General features: G+C 43.0%; 1 long non-coding RNA gene across 1 annotated transcript in view; it reads right to left on the reverse strand.

Moving 5' to 3' along the window:
• Positions 1 to 2,061: 2,061 nt before the first annotated feature.
• The window catches only part of LOC142578931 (uncharacterized), a 209,463-nt gene continuing 194,906 nt past the window's right edge, over positions 2,062 to 16,618 (reverse strand). The window contains exons 2-3 of the long non-coding RNA XR_012827334.1: positions 4,946 to 5,020; positions 2,062 to 2,468 (exon numbers count right to left, since the gene is read on the reverse strand). This is a non-coding gene — a long non-coding RNA (uncharacterized LOC142578931). The remainder of the gene's footprint in view (positions 2,469 to 4,945; positions 5,021 to 16,618) is intronic.

A 16,618-nucleotide genomic window follows, 5' to 3' on the forward strand; every position in this document is an offset into this window, starting at 1 on the left:
TAATAACGAAAAACAATGAGAGGATGAAGCATCGATTCTAATCTCAAAGTAATCTTCGCTAGGCTTTATACTCAGAATTTGCCGAAAACTGCGCGAACTTCTCATTCACCACTTCACTACCAGCTGCACAATTTCATTGCCTGCACATAATATACAATCAATAGGAAAAAAACAATTTATTATTCCACGAAAACTTTGCTTTCACATGTTGTGAGCTTTTACAAGTGAATTTTGAATCCGTGACCACCAATATTATTGATGTACATTCTCCCAAAATCTATTTTGTCTGTGCTCAGACTTTCTACTTTCTTGATGTGAAACTCTATAGCTTGTCTACATATAGTACATGCTTCAGTTTTCAGTATCTCAGTCGGTACGCGTTGCATTACTCGTGCTTTCCTTTCCTGAGCATTTTCACTTATTTTGCCTACAACAGTACGTCATGCACCCTTTCTTCTTGGTTTCGTAGAACCGACTGAGCTCTTTCACTATTACGGGTTTATTTCTGTTGAACGTCGCTACGTCTTCTCGAGAGAAATCTTATGTCTGTTCTAAAGAAAAATGAAATCAATCCACAGAAGCCGAGGCATAGGTGTATCTTCATATTAGAAAGCATTACCACTTATATATTACAGCAGCGTATTGATTTTGCCCCTGCCTTAGAATAAGTGAACATGACTTCTGAGGAAACTTTCGGTAGAATATCTGCAGGAAACACGAAAATGCACTTTCGCGGCCGGGCCAACTTTCATATTTTTTTTTCACCTCTCGGTGCAGCTTCACGCGGCTCTATAATGTGCGGGCTTCTTATATTTTGGAGAATCAGTAAATTTTCCTTTGAGTGCAGACTTCTCAGATTCTAAAAGATGCCGTCGAGCAGCTGTTTTCAATTGCGAGGCGCTGTGCCGGGAGAAACGCATGTTCTTGTGTGCGATTACTCTACCGCCGCTGTCACACTTGGCGCTCTACGTTTCTCCGCCGCAGACTTCAACGCTGCAGAGAGCTGCCACCAAGCAGCAAATTTCGATAGTTAATATTTGCCATAGCCTCCAATTTCTTTGAGTTATCCTTAGTAATGGTGGAAGAAGAGTTGCGAGATGTAAAAATACAGGAAAAGAAACTGAGCACAAGATTAGAGCCAGCTGTGATCTTTCTCGTTCTGTATTCTTTGATCTCCTTCCTGCTAACCGCACTATAAATAAATTACTCTCTCTGTATCTCTTTGTACAGGTAAGCTGCTAGGCCAACTGAGCATTCCAAAACATTATACGCGTTCGCTCGCAGTGTCCCCACTCTTTTAGAAGTAACTAACTTAGTTTCACATTTCTAGCTCATTTCTGTTTTTCAAATGACATGACCTTAAAATCTATTTCTTCTATTTTAACATTTATTTAGTAGCGTAACCTGTAGCAACTGGTCCTACCGCGCGTGACTTATACTGCGTGTTATATTTTATTCTTGGAGATTTGTCACATTGCTCTTTATTTCCTTCCTTCTTCTCTGTCTCCCATTTTTATGTTTCTGTCTCCTTTTCCTCTCTGAGGAGTAGGCAGGTTATGTACCCCTTCAGGTGGCAGTTGCCTACCTGCTCTTTGCTTTTCCTTTCCTGTCAAGTGCCTATATATTTAAGAAACAAATAATATTGATAATAAGGAAAAAACAATATTTACTGAATACATACTTAGAGGGAGTACTGGGAATGGTAGGGTTATGTGCAGGTAAATTATGACGTCTATAGGTTAAGTGGGGGTTAAGGGAAAATTTCAAAGTTCTCGTTTTTTCTTTACTTGAAAGTGTTGCATGTCCACATTTAGAAAGTTTCACCGGTTCGCTGGAAGAACAAAACATGGCCGCGTTTTCTTATTTCGAAAGAATAAGAGTGAGGTCATAGGTGATGTGGAAGTAGAAAGGGTAGTTGTGAGCTTTGAAAATCACCGACATGCGTGCGCAGGTAAACGTGGGTAGGTGAAGGACGGCACTTTCTGAAAAAGAAATCACCACCAAACACTCCGTACAGATGGTTAACCACGGAACATGAAGTGTGCGACCCCGGTGTTTATCACTGGTTTAACCCCGGTGGTTTATTAAACAACGACTTGGTGGGCTGCCGGATCTTCGTTACGCAGTTGCTGCTTGCGCCCGGCTGCACGAGCCTGTTCTTGTGCCCGGGCTGCAGCATCGGTACGGCGTAGATGAGCTCGTTTCCGGTTCTGCTTGCGGCGTTGCTGATCGAAAGCTGCCTGCTGCTCAGGAATACGTATGACGCATGGCCTACCCAATATCGGAGCCAGAGAGAAACTGTTGCGCTTGGCTGCGACGAAGAGCAACGACGTCACTACTGGTGCAGCCCACCGTGCGCCTTGCTTTCCCTTTCTTATTTTCGCGCACGTGCATGGGGTGCACCGGGGAAGTTTCCGGCGTACAGGTGACAGACGGACGGACGAATCGGCTAGGCATACACAGCCTCGCTGTAAAAAAATTAAGCAGGGGCTTGAAAGACGGTCTCCGTTTTAGCCGCGCGAGTCAGCAGGCGAGTTTTATGCGAGGAATGCTTTAAAGTGCGTGATTTAATTACAGAGAGCAGAAATTTCTAATCCAACTGCTTGAAAAAAAATTAAAAGAACAGCTTCGCTGAAAATTTGGCTGTGATTCCGCAAGGTCGACAAGTCAGGAGTCTTTGTTTTGTTTTCCAAGTTCGTGTGACTTCTTCATAATAAAATGTCCTGAAATATGGTATATTGAAAAAGAAAGTCGTTAAGACAGTATAGCGTACCATGGCTTTGGCACTGTTGCTGGTGAGAAAGCGAAACTTCAGAATATAATACCTTGTGTACGAATACTTTCCCAATATTTCAAAATGTCAACTGCACCCATAAAAACATAAACTTGGAGCAAAAGTACGGTAAGTTTTCACCCACCCCTCGGGCACAGTATAGACATAAAACATGAGGATTTGGCTAGTGGAGCAGGTTAGGTCACTTAGGTAGCTGTGCTTTGCAGTCTCTACAGCGATCATTCGCATTCTCTGAAGAGCCCTGCGCAGACGAAAAAACCACTTGTTTGTTTCTCACACTCTATTTCTGCTTTTAATAAACAAGGCTCCGTAGCATAGTTTTCAATCCCATCAAGTTGATAATTTTATGGAATACTGGGATGTGAGCATCGTTTTACAATAATTGTGATAACGACTAATTAATATTCAAAAACTATTCGAAAGATTTCGATATTCGAGTGAATTCGATTCGCTTCTGGCACTATTCGATTCGTATTCGATTCGGCCTCAAAAATCACTATTCGCACACCGCTACATATTTCCGGGCAAATAACTTGACAATCATTTGTTGGCGCCATGCAATTACAGTTACACCTTAATCCCTTTTCGGCCTGCCAGCTTTCAGCTAGCCTGGTACCTAAGTTACGAGGGAAAAAGCTCTTGCACGAGATTGGTCTTTGGCTTCATTGCCAGGCAGGGATGGAGTTATCATATTTTTGGGGGTTCTAAGCTTACTTCCAATGAGCCCGTATTACTACGTTTTAATGTTTACTCGGCGATTAAGTGCATGGCAACTTATTATTTAACTGTACAGTGAATGTGTACAGTCACTGTACACATTCAAGAAAACCGCACATCATGAGCATTAAAATCGCTCCTTCTTCCCAGAGTTTTCGTACTACGAAAACAAAGATTAAATTGCGTTGTAAAATGTCGGCGTGAAGTAGCAGGGCGAAGGGGCACCAAAACACTTTGCATTCTCAGGGTTTCTTGGCATCAGAGTTCTACTCTTTTTTCACGCAGATTACACAATCAGTTCAGTTTCATGCGCATATACGGTAAAACAAATGCATTCAATTCATCTGCACTACCTCGTGCCATTCGTCTTCGGAATGACCTCCCTGATACCATAGCCTCCATATCTAACCCCGACACGTTCCGATGTCAGTTACTCATGCTTTAACCATTTAATACCGTTCACGAATGCCCAGTCTAGTGTATTTGATTGCGTATTTTTGCAATGTTGTATATTGTTTTCATCAACGCTATTCCTTTTGCTCTGTTAATGGTAACAAGTGTTCAGTTACTTCTTTGTATTCCCTGTGCCTTGAATATTGTATAACACGGCAATCTTTTTTATAGCACTGTTCCTGTTGTAAATTTGTACTTTTTATGTCTTTACTGTTTAAAATGGCCCCCTTACTTTATGCCCTGCCATAGGGCCTGTAAGGTTCTTTTGAATAAATGCACGCTTGCAACGAAGCGTGCATCTAGACGGCAGCGTTATGGCGGCGGCCTCTGGCGCCATAAATTTTACTCGCGCTGCAAAAATTAATATTTTGTGGAACGGCGATTATTTGCATGCATAATGTACTGTTACCCCTGTCTTAGATGGTGTCACCTTAAGGCATTCGTGTTTTTGGTTTGGTTCGCCGTTCTGAGTTTTTTTTTTTTTCTTAGTTCTGCCGAGTCACTCTCTATGAAATTCAACGCGTAATGCGGGCACACTTTAGCCACCTTTCGCCTCCCAAACTTTACCGCAGCACAAATTTGCTGGAACAGACTTAGTATAAGGGGGATTTCGCTGATGATCCGGCAAGCGTCTTCTGCGCGAAGGTAATAGGAACTCGAGCGATTAAGGAAGGGTCATTATTTTGATGATGCCATCCTTAAGGGAAACAAACGGCCAGTTTTTTGAAGTAGAATCTGACTTAGCGCAATTGTTTAGTCCTTATGACTAGACCAACTATAGCGAAAACATTAGCCGAGAGCAACACCAAATGCAAACAAACTCTGTTATCCTAGCACTTCATTTTGTTTCCAAACATTACTAATAGCTGTTACTACTAACTAGAGTACTGTCGTGTGAATAGGATGAGATTATTTCTAGTCATATGGAATGAGACTAAATGAGCTCTAGCAGTTTGGGAGTGTACTTACGATGAGCCTTACCTTCCGAAGTCCTAATGCTCGCTTCCGTGAGGTGGGCTTTTTTTTTTGTTGTTGTTGTTGTACAAGGTTACAAACCTGGAGGAATGTTTTTCGCTTTTTACAATGTATAAGAAATACTTGAACAATTCTACTGTATATCTGATTGAGATATATATGTATTATTTCCTCAGTGCTCGAGAACGTATACGTGCGGTATTCTAAATTTTTCATAGGCGTCATACTTGTGTCTTTGTTTCGATCAAGGCTCATTACTGCAACTACGAAGCATTTTGTTGGTAAGACTGTATCTTTTCAGCAGGCTCTAAAGTGGCGACGGTTTTATGTGCACGAAGATCTTTCCTGTTTGATTGGTAACGGAAATAAAGTTGAAAGAATGTGACGCTCCGTGTTCTATCCGCAATGCAGTGTGTAGCAGCCAAAGGCGAGAACAAGCCGCAATACATATCTTGTCCGGTCTACTTCATCGTCATAAATATACCTCAGGCGACGTTACATAAACAGAGAATAAAATCCTCGCTAGATAAGCTCGACGAAGGAGCCACGTGTCGATACATGCAATGACGAAGTTTTCTCGAACTCGACAACATGAGAGCTAACTTGCGCTGAAATCACCAAAGCTACTCGTGCGTGACATTATTTGTCCTTGACCTGCCGCTTTTGATAATGAAATAATCGTTACGTAAGGGGCCCGACCATGGCCTTGTGATCTGGTCGTCGTAGTCAAAATAGAACCAGATTGTGCATTCGTGCCACAATTTATTATGATGACGTGCCTTACAGAACCCAAGTTGGGCACAGGGTCAGGGAGACGATAGATAAAAGGTATACATGTTAATGATGAGTGAAACCGCCATATGTAAACACTGTAGATACTTTCGGTGCGAAATCATCAACGTCAAAGCGCATAGATAAAACACGCTAATGAAAATACAGTTGGCAATAATATAGTGAATTTACAGTGAAGATACAGTTAATGCTACAAGCAAGCGTATCACTTGAACACGTACACACATACACAGACAAGAAAAAACGAACCTGACCTAAAACGTTTACTCCATCGCTGATGGAATAAACTTCCAAAACACTGGCAAGAATCGAGGCAAAAAAAAAAAAAAAACTACTATACATCAGTGATGACAATGAAAAGTGTTAATGAATGTGAACTGCATGAAAGTTGAGATGGTTCTATTTGAGACGATGAAAAACAGAATTAACATTCATCAACTGTCATTAGCATAGGATACACATTCAGTTGGACAGCTTCTGTGCGGACCTATTTTCTCACCCGCATTCACGTCCCCATTAGTATCTAAATTCAATCTATAGAAAATGAACGAGACAAATATGACTGACGGCCCTAATAGCACCTGCGGAGTGGAGGAGGGTAACTCACAAAAATAATCTGCGCGAATTTTCTTTATAAACGGCACAGAGAATGTATACATCGAAAAGCACAACTCTAAGAAAGTGTTCCACAAGATTGTTACAAACAACCTGCGGAATGCCTCAATGTGTTTTGATAGGAATATGGTAAGCAGTGGCACAGAAACAAAGTACGGGAACTATGGATCGAGGTGAATGTATACTGCCTCTGTCTTAATTAAAGGTATTCTGTTTCTTACCAGTGCTCTTTTTCTGATCACATGCGCGCGCACGCACGCACGCACAAACGCACGCACACTGCATGCCTTTTATGTAATCAAGCGGGGACAAAACCCCCTCTTTGTATATCGTGAGGTCATTTTGGCGCTGGTTGTTAAGAAAAGAAGAGAAAGAAGCGCCCAGTCGCCACGCGCACTGGCCAGGGACCAATGAGGTTCTAAGAATAAATTCGCACCTAGCAACTACGACCGACACACGCACAGTCACTTCGTTCCTTATACGGTGATGCGTGACACTGACTCGAAAACATAAGCGAAAGATCATACGCGTCGCAGAAATCCTATTTGACCGTGCACCTTTTCGCGTACCACCATGGTGTCCGGCTCTTTGTGGCGAGTGAGGCATGATGTACGGTATATAACAACAGCTTGCGAGTAGCATGTCGCTGACGGGTGTCTGCCACCAGGCTTTTACGCAAGCGAGCAAAGTGTAAACTGAGTTCGCTCGCACCCCAGAAGCGTGGGCGAGAGTGATAATGCAAACATGGCGCTCCGTTGGTTGCGCAAAGTGGCGTCAGCAAGCCCGATGCAGCCGACGAGGGCTTTCCAGTTACCCTGCTGCGAAGAGTTCTCTACTATAAGTCTGTGCTCCGACACAGACAGACGGTTCTATTCATTTATGCATGTCGGTGCACTAAATCATACACGTAGAGCGCAGAGTGAAACACGTGCTAGAGCGGCGCCATGGACTCCACTCTTCCGCGGAAAAGTGCTCGCTTTGCCAGTGTCAAAGCGCAAACAATTCACTTCTTTTCCGTCGCTCTCGCCTTTTCCCGAATCCGGCCTACCGGAAACGGAAGCGTGCCTCCGACAGTCGGCGGCGGCGCTGATGGTTTTACACGTTGAGAACGAGTGGGCGCGGCGGGGGCTTGCGTATACCCGCGAGGTCGGTTGACTGCTTTCGCCGAGAGCGAGGCGACCACGTTGGCGCCGCGGTTTCGTGGTTGCTGCGCTAATTGTGAAACCCCCGTATAAAATTGTCGTGGCAGGATGACGGAAGGAAGAAGGAGGGAGATGGAGCGCGGTCTTGCGCGCGTTTTAGTGATGTCACCACAGCAGCGTTCGTACCACGCGCGCGCCACAGTCGGGAAAAAGAGGCACGCGTCGAGTCTAACCCTGCACGGCGACCGCGAACGTTGCCATCCCGAGAATTCACTGACGTGGGGTGTCCGGATTCGTTCGCTTTTTTGTAGTTGCTTTCTTTCTATTGCTGTACCTTTTCCTTTGCCGGCTTTCCGCGCTCACTGAAGCGGATAGTTAACAACTGTTCTAATTAGCCAGACCACTGCACGCATCGTCGACTTGCTACTCGGGCCCGTCCTAACCCATCTGGTCTCCTCTGTGCTACGACTTCGAGCTGCTCGACCGCCTATCACTTCTCGTTGCGAAAATCCGCTCGCGTTTTGTGTGGCTTAATTGTACCGCCTTAATCTTTGGCCTCAGCTTGGTTTTGTATGCTTCGAGCTCCCATAGACACTGTTTAGAGATTAGATAGATTTATTTAGTAATTTTTGTATGAAACTCTATGCCAGGGCCACTCCGACCGGTGCCGCTTGTTGGCTGTATTATAGCTAAATATCTTTTGTATTTGGGAATTTTTTTCTAGAGCGATCGACAATCATTTAAATATTCGCTTTAGATAGATAGATAGATAGATAGATAGATAGATAGATAGATAGATAGATAGATAGATAGATAGATAGATAGATAGATAGATAGATAGATAGATAGATAGATAGATAGATAGATAGATAGATAGATAGATAGATAGATAGATAGATAGATAGATAGATAGATAGATAGATAGATAGATAGATAGATAGATAGATAGATAGATAGATAGATAGATAGATAGATAGATAGATAGATAGATAGATAGATAGATAGATAGATACCAAAAAGGAAACTCTGATGTGCCGTACTATAATGTCAAGTCTTAACAATTCTAATCTGTCTGCTTTGCCATCATCTTAACTTTTTCCTCTATTGATATGCTCTCTTCATCTGTGCGATCGCGTTGTTACCTTGTAGCATTAGACCACTTACGTGTACGAAAGCATGCTCATTCATTCTACTTTTCAGGAACTTATAATTGTGTCTTTATGCGACCAATAAATACAAAGATCCATGCTCTTTAAGCCGAGCAAGTGACGTAAATTGGTAGAGTAAGATATAGTAGCTTAAAATGCGTTCGAAAGTGGTGCAGAGACAGCACAGCCTTTCCTCTCCAAAAGGTGACCCATCTCCTTCTTCATCCTCGACAAAAGACTCGGTCCATTTTCTATAACTGTATTCTCATTCATGGAAGAAAGAAAGAAAGAAAGAAAGAAATAAAGAAAGAAAGCTAAGCGGTTTCACCATCGCTTGAAAAGGAATCATTCGAGCGCGATCACATGGGCGCTTCATTTCTAGCGCGATCAATTTCGGCGCCCTCGGTAACATCTAGTGCATTCGTTTCATCTCCAGTGAAATCCGCCGCGATGAAAAGAAGAGTAAAATTGCCGAAAACTTAAGATGAAGGCTTGAAAGAGTCAAGAAAGAACGTGAGCGAAAATTGTGAGCTTAGTGAATGGAACGTATAGACGCGTGAAAAAGATAAACTGCGCAATGGAAAAACGGAGACACGCGCAGTAGGGAATTCCGTCTCAGTAGATGCTCGAAAACCAGATGTGTTCTTTTTCTGTTTTTTTTTTGTAAAGGCTAAAATAAAGAAAATAGAGTGGTAGAACAGAAGATAAAGCCAAGAAGGCGAGAATGTATTCCGAATTATCCTTTAATCTCAGTAAAGGAAAAAAAAAAGAAACATGTGTATGATTACAATAGAAACTTGACAAACTCCTATCGACATTTTATAAAACTTCGGTGCTTTCCCGAGAGTGTATTTAGAGTACTCGCGACGATGATCATACACTTTACTTTCAACTTAAGTGGCCCCTATAGATTCTTTGTGAAAGAAGCTGTAGAAAACGTTCGAGTGTGAGTGGAGCTCCGGTTTGTGTTCATTGCCCTTTCGTGAAGCATTGCGTTGAAGAATCGGTTTTTCGATTTTCTAATAATTGGAATGATTTTCGATTATGTTGCGAAATGTCCTGCATCTAATTTTACCAGCTGTCAAAACAATGTATGTTTACCCACGTCGGGACTGCCGCTGAAGAAAAGAATGAAGCTGATCGGCGGATCGAAGCAAATAGTGTACCATATGATTGTTGAAGTGAGTGTTCTGCAAAAATGAAGCTTTAAGAAAGAACGCTTTGCTTAGTACGAAATGCCCAATAATTTATTTTGCACGTTTTTCTAGGGGTGATTGCTTAGAACATTTTACTTCTGTTCGGAAATTCAACTGTTTCTCTACTGTCTTTTCGACATTCTGTCTTTCAAATCTGAACCGCTACTTATTTTTTTAATGAGTGGTTGAATAGATATGACTACTAATATAAAGGGACTTACAGTAGGCGCAGTCTCAACCCTAGAGAGAAAAAGAAAAGAGAGAAAGAAGAAGCGTACACTACTGCCAACACTTTTAGATCAATACTTCATCTGGGCTCTTATAGGTACAGTCAGTATTAAAGAAAGTTTACAAGACACTAAATTTGAGAAAGAAGCCGAATCCCCACTAATCGCGGGTGCATAACCTCAAATACAAAGTTGGTGTGTGGAGTACTCTATGCCACCTGCATAGTTATCCGTTCAATTAAAGCTACCATGGCTTAAGAAAGCAGAAATTCACATATAGCCTCGCACCCGAATCCCATAAATTTTGTGACCAACTTTGTATAACTATTTTTATAGTTCGGTGCCCATGAAATCAACGAAACAAATTTTTAACAAGCTTATCTTCACGTTGCTGTGAGATTGTGGAAGTAGTGTCTATAACACTGGATTAGTTTTACAATAATTGTGGTTACAAGCCGCTGAGTTAGTGAGGTCAGTGGTGATGGTGTTGGTGGTGTTTTTGCGCCAGGCGTGTTGACCTGTCATATTCGGCCAGCAGTTTTTCCACCTGAGAGTCCACCATGTTGTTAACGTGGGTGTGCCACATGGTGTTGATGTTTGTCGCCACCGCAGCCGCCTATAGGAACTTTTCCTCACAAACTGCACGAAATTCATCCGCGTCACGCTAACACTCCGCGTCGCAAAACTTGATAAGTCACTCTGTAGACAGCATACTTCCGGAGTGCATGTCACACAGCAGAGTGTACATGATTCCGCCATTTCAAATACTAGTGGCGTACGAAATAGAATCATGGAAAGGACAAAAATATTGCAGTTAACGTGGCTCCTGACCTTGGCTAAATGGAGCTGTCATTGTTCACAGTTCATCCTATATGTGGATTCTTCCTTTCTTTCCCTGCCGGTGTTGACATTGTGCATAATTAGTGTCGGGCTGCAGAGCGACACAATAATCAATTCGCTCTTTGCCAATAAGAAATTGAGCAACACGGAGAATAGAAAGAAAAGTACCATTGTACATTTTCGTAGTCGACTCGCGACCTGTTCTTTTCAAAAGTGAGAAGCTCAATCTCGTCTTTCAGACAGCTAATAAACGGAAAGAGTACGGCACTGCGGTTTTCTTTATATAAATTGGCGTTGCTACTACTTATCTAAAGACCGGTGTCATTGCACTGTTTCTTTATTTTGTGTCTGGCCTGGCCAGCTTTTCTCTAGCTATTTTCATTTCAACATCCTTGTGAAAAGCACCCAGAAAACCTATCTCGCCGAGTGTGTAGTCTGAGCCTGTCGGGAGTCAACGTATCGTCTATTGTCAATTGTGTATGCCTAGACTATGCAAGACGCAAATATATATATATATATATATATATATATATATATATATATATATATGCAGATGGCCATTTTGTTCATTACCCGCCGTGGTTGCTCAGTGGCTATGGTGTTGGGCTGCTGAGCACGAGGTCGCGGGATCTAATCCCGGCCACGGCGGCCGCATTTCGATGGGGGAGAAATGCGAAAACACCCGTGTGCTTAGATTTAGGTGCACGTTAAAGAACCCCAGGTGGTCAAAATTTCCGGAGTCCTCCACTACGGCGTGCCTCATAATCAGAAAGTGGTTTTGGCACGTGAAACCCCAAATATTATTATTTTGTTCATTGTGCTTGTCATGTTTTGTTCGGTGCAAATATCTTCGCATCACCGTTTCGTTCATTTTGAACGTTTTGTTCTTCATGACACACATCTATTGTCAATCGAGGTAGACAGCACCCAAGGTTCGTTTACCGACGGCACGAAAATGCTTCGTGAAAAAAAAAAAATTTTCGCGTCTCTCCCCTCTCAGCCAAACAGTGTCATTCTAGCATTATGTTCTGAAGAACAACTCGCCGTCACCATTATGAGGTGACTAGGTCTCTTTCTTTTATTTTCATCTGAATAATAAAAAAAACTTCTGTAACTTTCGCACTAAACACAGCAACCGAGGGGTCGACTTCAGCTGAGAACTCGACCTCTTTATTACATCGACGGTCCCTATCAGTGGCAAATCTATAATGTGCACGTGGGAAACTGGGCCCATATTCACAAAATCCTCTTATGCTAGAATTGTTCTTAAGAGAAAAATTCAGCCAATACAGATACTGTATATATCATTAGCGAAGACAACCCACCAGTGGCAATGAAAAGATTTGTGAACTTTGCCCGGTGAGGTTTTTTGAACTTTTGCTCAAATGAATATACTAGAAGAATTTTTTTCACCTTACGATCGTGCCGATTACTCCTTTGAACATAAAAGCAATATGAATATAGTATTATAAGATAAAAGGAAATATCACAAGCTCACAAACTAAAGGTCGAACAGACTTGAGAAGAGTGAACGATGGCCGTTGCAGTCCTAGAGACGCAAGACTATGTGCTATGAAAATAAATTCAAGAGTGAATAATTCCCAAACTACTCAAATGCGTTGTACCGTTTCGAAGTGGCCCTGCACTTGTAACAGTGACATAATTCAGGCTCCGAAATGTACACATGCTACTACTTCATTATTAGAAATCGGCTGTGGTGCGACTAAAGGCCCCATTTTCATGTGGTTACGCATGAAGGTGTGCTGACCAGTTATTTCTGATTTGCGTTGCAGTGTTTGTTTATGGTACGTTGGTGTGCCACATGGCGTTGATGTTTTTCGCCACTGCAGCCACCTATGGAAACTTCTCCTCACTAACTGCGCGAAATTCTTCCTCGTCACGCTAACTCTCCGCGTCACAAAACTTGATAAGTATTCGGCTAGACAGAAAACCAAGCAAGAACTATTTACAGAGATAACACAAGCGCAGTAGTAAATCTGGCTAATCCGTGTTCATTCTAATGCATTATCTGAATTGTGGGCGTAAAAGCCGTAGCATTTATTAGTAATCTTAATTAAGGAGAGTCAGGCCTTAACGTCTGCGTGAATTGATGGTATGCTGGTTCAGTCAGCGTTAGGGTGGAGAAAAAAAAGAAGGAATTCGAATTTTACCTTCGTCTTACGCTATCGAGTGCTCTTGTGTCTTTTTTAATAACACTTCTAAAGCTAAGATGTGTTCAAAATTTTACTTTATTTTACTGATTATATCATTTTTGTCTCTGAGCGTACCTCTTCTACATCTTGAGTGCGGAGCAGCGGACAGTGACTGTTTAGAATATTAACTCTGGGATGTCCCTGGTGTTGTGCTAGGGTAATATTAATATCTAGGTTTGTCAACACAAGCACTCAAAAGGGTTCTTTTTTCGAACGGCCACACCAATTCATTCAAAGCTTCAAAATGCTTCAAAATGTAGCTTTCGTTAGAACAAAGCAAGCAATATTAATGACCTACTAGGGCTTTGTTACCGCCGGAGCACACATTTATTTAATTGTATTCGTTTTTCGCAACAGTGGCTCAGTAAACTTCAATAACTTTCCTCTTCTTTTTCTTTTTTGTAGTTGCTTACGTTAGCAATAGGAATGGGGACAGTTTTCCTGACCATAAGCCCAACTAACCAGACCAGTGCGAAAATCGCTTAAGCGCTTGAGTTAGCTGCTTTCGCAATACCATTTATTCTTGCTGCACATTGCTTCGCGCGTGCCAAATAGTGCACCTTTAAATACCAAACCGCACAGCGCCAGCAACAGCGTTCACAAACTTTCGCTAATGACTAAAAATGCGCACTTAAGGTGTTTGTGAAAGTGTCGCTTTAACCCACTTTCTTCTGAGTCTGGCCCTTGGTATTCTATTCGATGTCTCCCACTAGGTAGCCGAGAATGCGCGCTGTAAGTTGGTCTCTCCTAATGATTATTATTCCTCGTCTGCTCATTGCCTTCCTTTAGAAGTGAGTTTAGAAAGTTCGTCTTCCAAAATAAATAACCAAAAGAACTTAGAACGATTAATCGACGAAGTTTTACCGACACAAATACCCAGCAATGTGCGCTTGGAGCCTAATGTCTTGGACAAGCTTGCGTGGGAACTTTCGATTAATTACCTCTTACTTTAGGGAAAGGACACATTTCGATTCCAAGAAGACCGCCTGTAGTGGTACAGAAGCCGCCTCCAGTGTTTTCATGTCATTATTAACTCTGTCCTTCATTAACGCTACCTCAAGGGGGCTGCGGTGGCGGATTAAGATAACTACACTTCACAAGGTGACCGAGAAAGAAGCACTCGTGAAACTGCAGCAACACGGGGGAGTGCATGGCTCTTCGTTAAAAAGTAAGGCGGTTATGATAGTTTTATTAGGATTGATGGTAAAGCTTGTAGGCGATTTGCCAGCCGAGCTTACAAGCAATATTGATAATAGACGCAGAACATTCCAGCTAGAGGCACCACTGTGGCACTCCACCTAGCCAGTCCAATCGGCGAATAAATAGCGGAGAGCGGAAGGCGAGCATCAACGATTGAAAATTTGCTTAAGGTAATTTGTCTTCATATTGTTTTTCGTTTAATGTCCTTACGGCGTGAGAGTCTATACGGTGACAACTTCTACAAAGTGTTCATTGTATTTTTACCGTATATGTTGCAAAAGTTACCTTTAGCTGCGGCTACAAACGGGAATGAGGTGCTATATTTGAGATAGGTACTTGTGGTACTTCACAAATATTATAGATAGATATTTGTGGTACTCCGGCGGCAACTATGCATGGCGCTGCAGCGCACGACCACGCGTGACCTATATTGAAAGCAATATGCGACGAAGACAGAGTCTAGGTGCGTCGACGACTCGCAGCTTCGTGTACGCTGTGCCCTCGCTGCTCACTTTGCGTCGAAGCGATCGGCTGCACGTAAGTCACTTCGCTCGCTTCTGCTGCCGCGCTTCCTCATTCCATCGTTCTGACAGCGAGTTTCTGCGGTCATCAAGTGAGATCTGTTCGTGTTTGCTTGTGCGCGCGTGTCAGCATACTTGTTATTATAGTCAGCAAGGGAATGTTTACAAGTTCATACGTACGATAAAGCTATCATACTTACTTCGCATAGCTGTCTACTACTATTTGCTATCACAATAGATGCTTAGCCTTTTGAACGAAACTGCGGCCTGTTTACAGGGCAACTCCGGCGATTTTTTTACCATGTCTAGGTAGTGGATATTTAGGTTTCCGAAACCCCCTTTCACGCATATTACAGTAGAATTATTCCGCAAATTCGAAAATAATTTTAAACGAGCAAAAAAGCGCGGAACGTAAATCAAAACCTGACCAAGAAGCCAGGCAAACATCGTGTGACGTCATGAGTGTCCCCAGCGGGGAAAGCACGCAATGCATGCCGATCTCACCCACTGGGCGAACGAAACCACCGAAGAGCAGACGCTCAACTTATTCGTGACCGCGCCGGCCCTTCAAGCGACAATGTCAGCTGCACCAGCTCTCCGGATCTGTGAAATATTGACAGTTATGATCCGGACGAATTCAATAGTCACTAATCACCGTTCGCGTTCGACCCGCCACGAGAGCCAGCGCCCACGCGCTACATATCGTACTGCAACAAGAAGACCAAGGGTAGCCCTAACCACTGATTTTATACGCGCTGTTTGCTATTTTAGGTGTTTTAGCACTTCTCAGGGCAGCGCTTCGCATGCTCACTGTGAGATGTGGAGCATGACTTTCCGCATTTGTATCTCGCAAAAACGCCGCTGACAGTCGAAAGCACCCAACGGTGCATTGTTTACATCAATAGGCAGCTGCAGCGACCACTCGTCGTTCGCTTTAGACATAATAGTAGCCGCTGATCGGTGGCATCCATTAATGTCAGAACATACTAAAACAGGCAGGTTTTGTTGATGTAAGCATTGTTGCATCACTCTGAATCGCGCTGATGTGAGATACCACACACCTTCGAGAACAGCAAGAGTGAGACCGCAGTATGGGAGCGTTGTTATGCTGCCTACTTATCATTCTTCGTGTTCTCTTCATGCACAGAATATGTTCCGTAATATAGACACAAATGACGACATTGCACGTATGATGGTTAATTTAGAGAACATGTAGTTTTCTCCCTGTGTTGTGTACGCTGCTGTGTCGAAGGGACTTACGCTTGCTGCCCATTTGGGATACGAGGCAAGCAGTGCACCTCGAAAGCTAAATAATGAGTCTGCATGACAATACGTAAAAATACGCTCCTGTGCGTAATCGCATTTAATTCAGGGAAGTACCGGCGAGTGTGGCTGGCAGCTTTCCGTCGAAAACGACAACGTACCGACATCGATCCTGCTCCATTTAGTCGATTATAACTTTTGGTGTGTGCACTGTACGAAATGAGGAATGGTTTATTTCAAATTTGTATGGTCAAAACCGAATTACAGAAGCAGTTTTCTTCATCTTAACGCTTTAAATAGCTTCAGGTGAGTCGCTCAGGTCCGCCAGCAGTAGATGCGCGAACTCCGCGACTGTGGCATGTAGGCTTAACATCAGCTGTATGCGATCGGAATCGGCTCAAACTGTGTGTGCGGATGGCGAAGGGGGAAGTTCGTAGAGCCAACAGCGCAACACCACTTGCCTCCCATGTCTTGCCCACCCACAGGGAACGCAACTTCTCGCGACAACAGTTCTCACGCCAT

This window comes from Dermacentor variabilis, chromosome 4 (genome assembly GCF_050947875.1).
Source record: "Dermacentor variabilis isolate Ectoservices chromosome 4, ASM5094787v1, whole genome shotgun sequence".
Taxonomy (NCBI): domain Eukaryota; kingdom Metazoa; phylum Arthropoda; class Arachnida; order Ixodida; family Ixodidae; genus Dermacentor; species Dermacentor variabilis.